Source organism: Procambarus clarkii, chromosome 41 (genome assembly GCF_040958095.1).
Source record: "Procambarus clarkii isolate CNS0578487 chromosome 41, FALCON_Pclarkii_2.0, whole genome shotgun sequence".
Taxonomy (NCBI): Eukaryota; Metazoa; Arthropoda; class Malacostraca; order Decapoda; family Cambaridae; genus Procambarus; species Procambarus clarkii.
Genome location: NC_091190.1, coordinates 29,773,158 through 29,780,274, shown reverse-complemented (window position 1 = coordinate 29,780,274; position 7,117 = coordinate 29,773,158). Strand labels below are relative to the sequence as shown.

At 35.6% G+C, this 7,117-nt stretch overlaps 2 long non-coding RNA genes across 2 annotated transcripts; both read right to left on the bottom strand.

Annotated features, from left to right (window-relative positions):
- Positions 1-3,391: 3,391 nt before the first annotated feature.
- LOC138373102 (uncharacterized) lies at positions 3,392-4,321 on the bottom strand. The gene is made up of 3 exons (XR_011231053.1): positions 4,172-4,321; positions 3,715-3,808; positions 3,392-3,457 (listed from the first exon to the last, which is right to left on the bottom strand). It is a non-coding gene; the product is annotated as an uncharacterized lncRNA (long non-coding RNA).
- Positions 4,322-4,562: 241 nt separating this feature from the next.
- LOC138373101 (uncharacterized) lies at positions 4,563-6,540 on the bottom strand. Its single transcript, XR_011231052.1, has 5 exons — positions 6,389-6,540; positions 6,141-6,269; positions 5,388-5,769; positions 4,942-5,046; positions 4,563-4,785 (listed from the first exon to the last, which is right to left on the bottom strand). It is a non-coding gene; the product is annotated as an uncharacterized lncRNA (long non-coding RNA).
- Positions 6,541-7,117: the final 577 nt, after the last annotated feature.

The window sequence follows — 7,117 nt, the reverse complement described above, 5'->3', positions numbered from 1 at the left end:
TGGATAGCTGCCTGAGAGATATGTGTTAATATGTGTCTGAGTCTGTGGGATTTTACTGGCAAGATTAGCACCAACCGATGAAAAGAAACTATTAAATTCATTTGCCATTTCTAAATCAGTTGACGGTATATCCCCATCCTTGTAGAGTTTTATTTGGTTATGTGAGTGTTGTTTAGTTCCTAGGATACTAGAGATAGTTTTCCAAGTGCTTTTCATGTTGCCTTTTGCTTCATTGAATCTATTCACATAATATGCAAGTTTTGCCTTTCTTATGATACTGGTAAGCATTGATGAGTACCTTTTAGCTACTTCCTTTGAAACTAGGCCAATCCTAACTTTCTTTTCATATTCATGTTTCTTGTTGATTGAGTTGAGAATGCCACTTGTGAGCCATGGATTGTTTAATCTTTTGTCAGTTACTTGCTTGGTAAGAAGGGGACAATGAAGGTTGTAGAGGCTTAGAGTTTTGGAGAGGAAGAGGTTAGCTAATGAATTTATATCATGGGTATTATTGAATTCAGAATCCCAGTTAATATTGTAAAGTGCCTCTGTAAGATTGTCTAAAGCTGATTCACTGTGTAGCCTAAATGAAAGTTTCTTGCTTTTTGGTGGTGTTATGTCCATGTTCGCTATGAGAAAGGTAGGATAGTGGTCAGTTGTTCTGTCGTAGAACAACTGACTGTCGTAGAACAACAGCTCCCCTTGTATCTGTACCAGATACAAGGGGAGCTGTTATGTTTGTCCATATGTGGTCCAAGGTAGTGGCTGATGTTTGAGTGACTCGGTGACATGAAATGGACTCTGCTACCATCTTTAATAATTTTGTTGTATTTGTGTCTAGCATCGGACACGAGCATGTTACAAAGTCTTAAGGAGTTGAGAGCATTTAAGGATGATAAAGAGTCACAAATAATGTGGAGACTTGTACACATTTCAGTGCAGGGAGAAAGGGAAATAGATCGGTCTGAAGGGTAGAGGCCCCGTTGTTTATACGGACTCCCCTAACACAAAATATAAGCCATCACCCATTGTCAGGACAACTGCACTTCCAGCTGCACCCGTGGTGCGGTGTAGGGAACCATCATTGTATATGATTTGAGAGAGAGAATGCTCTGTGGAGAGAGCATCAATATGGCTTAAGGCGTTGAGCTTTGCCTCAAGACGAAGCTTGGGCTAATCTCTAATTTGTTTCTTGGGTGGAAAGGGAGAGGATTAAAATTGGAAAGGTTGTAATATCCCACGGTGCAGGAAAGTGACGTTGTTGTTTCTCTTGGTACAAATTATAAACCTGATACATTTTGAGATCATTCCTAGTTTTAGTTATCCACCTGGAACAATGCTGACCTTCAATAACAAAATTCTTCTTTATTGAAGAAGAATACCTTGCACAGAAGGATGAGTTAGCCTAAACATTTATAAATCAATTTGACAGTTAATTTCATTAACACGATCAACAGCAGCGTGTTTATTAAGATATTAAATAAAGTAGGACTGAGAACACCTCCCTGCGGGGTGCCTAGATATCCATTGAGGGATAATTTAGGCACTCCCTGCGGAGTGCCTAAGTTATCCATCCTTAGCTGGAGCATCTCTGTGAATTACATAATTTATCAGTATTGTGCAGCCTGTGATCCGCGCCTGGCTGGACACCGATACCTAGGTAGTTGTAAACATATGTATTTTCACTTGGGCTTTAAATATGTCTATGGTAAAGTATTTAAAATGAAGCTTATGTTTCTGTCTTTCTTAAGACATGTAAAACATTGTTGTTTATTAACGAGTTTACGTGAAATAAACATTGATCTGAGAGAGAGTTGCTCCGTTGATCGATCAAATACCTTCGGTTTTACTTAAAATATTTATCTGGTAGATATCTCACATATAGCTCCCATGTCTGTCTTTATTCTGACTAATAAATAATTTTTGTTTAATAAGTTATCAAGATGTTTTCAACAATATTCTTTCGGTGTTCGTCTATTCCAAAACGGGGTGACCATTTTGAAAACGCGATACATGGGTTAACCCAACTGATATTTAGGTCTGTTTCCATTATTCTCCAGAACGTATTAGTGTATATATAAATTTTTGGAGTTATAAATTTCCAATTTAAGTGGGTAATTACTTATAATTAAATTTTTTATTAACCATGTATTTAGGTTAATGGTTAATGTTTTAGGTTTAGGTTAGGATTTTATTAATTAAACCAGCCAGGATGAGTGAACCCATGAAGGGCGTTTTTATTAATTACAGCACCCAAATGTTGCAGGCAAATGGAGCAAAACTGCAAAATTGGATGGTGTGGTGCTGCCTTCAGGTGTTGTTCCTCTTGGATGATCTTGTACCTCTCTGTCTCACACCTGTAACAATGAGTGATATGGTTAAGGGGACAAAATGGCCAAAATAATTGCAACCTAGGGTACTAATGCACCCACAATTCAATTTTTGTTTATTATGCACCCCCATACCCATTCCATGGGCGGTTGTGCATGCAGTTTCCCATGCACCTGGTCTATGTCCTCCAATAGTTCTACCTCTGATGGCCCTTTCAATACACATATAATTCATATTATTGTGATATATCAATACATGGAGAAAGACATTGAAATGGGGGCATCAAAGGCAGAACTACTGAATGACAGAGACCGAGTTCATGGGAGAATTGTGTGAAACCTGATTTGGCTTCAGTGGAAGCTTTGGGATCCTTGTGGGTGCAGTAGTACTCCAAGTTGCAATTCATTTGACCATGTCGTGGCGTAGTGGACTACAGCATGCATCTGAGAACACTCAGTGCATGGGGTTCAAACCCTCATCACAGTTCCTGTGATATATCCTGTGATATATCACGATACTGTGATTTCTCTGTGTACACTTGATATTACTCGGAATCATACATTTAGGTTAATTAAAATAAATACTATATACTTTATACAAATTAACCTTATTGTTATATTGAAAAAGGTAAAGCAGTTAATTCAAGGAAATGGTAGCTAATTTATAATAGAAAATATATGTAGTACATGATCTGAACACATAACTAACCTATGAATGCAGAGTTGTATCGTGAGAGGTATGCAAACACTTGCTCTGCCTCTTCCCCTAAAGTCAGGCCACTTCCTTCTTACCACCGCCGTCCATACAATACCTTTAACATAAAAGTATACAGTAAAAAAATTCAAATTACTCTACAAAAATTCAAAGCCTCCCACTATATTAAATGATACGTATATCATTAATCTTAAACAATCAGAAATCTTATAAATTTTTACACAACCTGTACTTATTAAATTTAATGTAATGTATACATTACATTAAATTTAATTAGTATACATAAATGTATACATTAGTATACATAAATGTAATGTTATATTTTTATTTACCTGACAATATTTTGACTTTGGAATGAAAGAGGCTTATTTTGAGCAGCTTTCCATGCAAACGCTCCACACGTGTGCTTACTCTGTTAAACAAAAATATTTATAGTAACTAAACAACCAGTTGGTGAGCATGATTATAATTATGTAGGACGGGTAGAAGGTAGAGATTATTGTGCGCGAAAGGCATTGTTGTTGCACACAAGAATTTCTATGGGCTATATTTCCTTATTCAATATATATAAACTATAACGAAAAAATAAAAAAATGGCCACCAGATGTTACAGTCGCCAAACAGTTATTAGGTAATATTGAAGGTTTCTCAATATATAATAAAACTCACCTTAGTTTTCAAGCTCTGAATAGTGCCAACATGAGCTTGAACATCTTCATCTTTGCTGAAGATACTATCAGAATAATAGGGGTTTCTGATACCTCTCCAATGATAATTCAGAAATAATTATTTATTGTGTATAACTACTATAATATTAAACAATGGGTAATGGGGTATCAAAAAATGTTTATATATGAAGAATTCTGATGCACTGCTAAATTTTACATAGAATAAAAATTCACATGGTGTTAGATATATAAAATGATGATATGGATGCAATTGAAAGGCAAAATATAAAGACATACTCGGTTAAAAAATATAAGCCATATGACAAAGTATATTTATATGTGCATACTTTATTTATAAAAACATTAATTTTGAAGATAATATAATTCATTATAATATAGTGTGTGTGAATGACAAAAGAATACTATACATTAAGTATCTGTAATGCACATTTTATTACCTCCCAACTTTGTTGTAGCAATTCAGTTTCTTGTTGCCATCAATATGTACTGCTGAAGGCGTTTTATCACAAGCAGGACACTCATTGTCAGCTTCTCCTCTAAATTTCCACAGCTCATATTGCTGGAATCGCCATTCGAAGAACACTCTCTTCGATGTTATACAATGAATGGGACCGTTCTAGGATATAGAATTTTTAAGATGGTGACATTTAAAATGCATATTATGACATTAGATAAATAAACAAAAAAAAGCATTCCATTTTGTATTTGAACAAAATTACAAACTAATTATTACTAAATGAAAATACATTACTACAAAATTTTAATAATTTTGTATTGAAATATAGAACTGAAAATATTAAGAATAACGGTATCAAAACATACACGCCCACGAGAAGCACCAAAGGATTCCAGTGCAGTGACTAATACCCCAAATGATGTTCCGGGACAATTTCTTTTTATATGGTGCCATGATTCAAGCAGACTGGTGCTGTAGAATGTGCTGCTCTTTCCTAAAGATGAATAGAAACCAGACTTGTGCATGCTTTGCCTAGTTGTTGATGCTCATATCCACAGTGGCATGTATAGATTGGAGTATAGAGGTCATACCTTCCTGTAGTTTAAAATGCATTGCATTGAGTGGTGTGGCGACTTGCTAAAATAGTGATGTAAAAATTAACATTTATAGCAACAAAAATTCCAAAAATGTTTTGCAATTCAGGAAAATCCTGTAATGGAAATAAAATGGTCAATTTTAAAGTTTATTTACCCATTATAGTGATGAAGATCCAGAGATTGCTAGAGCTTGAAATTTTAAACTTGCATTCTATGCAGATGGGGCAAGAATTTGGTGGTTGGGCTGGTACAACAGGTTCTGGTAAAGAAAAGGAAGACAGTTTGGCAAAATGAGTTTTATGGAAAAAATTTCAGACTTAATATTTCATCGTTTCTTTGACTGTACAAAATATTGACATTATTCTCCAGATAATGACTGAGAAATTCACAGAAAAAAAACAATCAGATGATTAAATCAATCTATAAAACCAAGTGTCAGGTTTAAATTTTAAGACTTCTCCAAATGTTGTAATGACTGACATGAAACATGTATTCATTTTATTTTGTTATACCAAGATAATCGTAGCTCTAGACTGGGATTGGGAAGTAGAAGTAATCTTGGAACAAAGTACTGATTTTAGACAGGTATCGTATACTTACTCCAGTGAAGGATATTTCCTTCAGGGCACACAGTTTGTGTCGGGTCTAATGGCTCATAAAAGCCATTTTTCCAATATAATCTGTGGTGGAAAGGCATGAGAAAATGTTGCATTTGGTCACAAAAGTGACACAAAAATGCAAAACAGTCTTCACATTTGATGCTTGCCTCACAATTTGTACATTGTACACAAACTTTACCTAATGAAAAAAGGGGTAATTATTTATACCAATTTTAAATACTGTATACCTAACATTTAGGTATACATTAGATAGATAGGGGGGATTAGATAGGGTTCATAAAAGTTGTTCTAGTGCAATGAAAATTTATTGACGTGTTACACGTGAAGAGGGCTGCAAGTGGTCCAAGTTTCAGCATCGCAGCCTAAATAGAGAGGGAGAAAAAAAAAAAAATTAACCATTTTTACATGTTTTAAAGTTGATATAACAAATACAAATATCAACTGAAATTATTTCTATGATACTCAGCTATCACAATACTATATAATAAAGGTTGTCTAGTGGCATTATTATCCCAAACCTATTTAGTGCAATAATACAAATTTTCAAAGTTCACCCAAAAAATTATGCAACAAAATGATGTTTATAAATATATATAAAATCAATAAATGATCTTAGGGGAAATACATAACTTGGGTTTTTAGAGGCACAGACTCTACATATAATGTGCAAGTTCCATGTAAATTGAATAATAAATAAAAAAGTTATTCAACCATATAGTTGCAAATTAGTTACCTGTAAAAAATCAAGGTCAAAGTTCAGCCACCTTTGGCTGAGGTTGATGAACGACCAATTTCAATCAAAATTACCACCCTTGTAGATTGGCATTCCTTCAGTAAGGTGTGTAAGTTCCATGAAGATCGCCTGATAAAAAAAAAAATAAAATAAAAAAAAAATAAAAAAAATAAAAAAAAAGACAGCAGCTTTATATTTACAATTATTTATGATGTAGTATCAAGATATAAAAAATAATACATACTAACCTAATATAATTGGTCTGAAATATGCAACATCTTGCAACATCAAGAGGGAGAACGTCTTGAGTTGCAGGTCTAAGATCTTGAGTGGCAGGTGCCGCAGGTGGTGTGGCAGGTGCAGCAGGAGGTGTGGCAGGTGCCACAGAGGTGTGGCAGGTGCCACAGGTGTGGGTGCCTGGGAGTGTGAGGGAGTGAGGCGAGGTAGTGTGTTGTGGGGCGGGAGGCTGCCCTCTCTCTTCACTCAAGAGAACTCTTGTTTTGCCTCAGTGTGGCTTTACGCTCCTTCTTTACTTGGCTAACGCGTAGAGCTCTTGCCTTTAGAGCTTTCTTCTTGTCCGATACTATATCCATTGTGCAGTATATGCAAGAAAATACGATCTGTGAGAGCGCGTCAGGCATACGACCACCTGCACAGACACAGAGGGGGTCACTGAGCCAGTAATCGGCTTATCGTCCCTCCCTCTCACACAAGACAGTTGCCAATGAGTGTGTTTATAATTTGTATATGCATAACAAGATATTTTCCACTCTATTGCGAAATGCTAGACGCTTACAACGTATGACGCATCACCCTACGGCGCACCCGAGCCGCGAGGACCAGATTTCGGACAATTGCGGCTGGAAAATTTACTCTAATTACGTTATTTATTATCATAACATTAAACGGTTTGCACCACGGTGTTGCCAGAACGTTGTAGTATTTTTATAAATTTTTCGTGTTTGGCCGAATTTTTT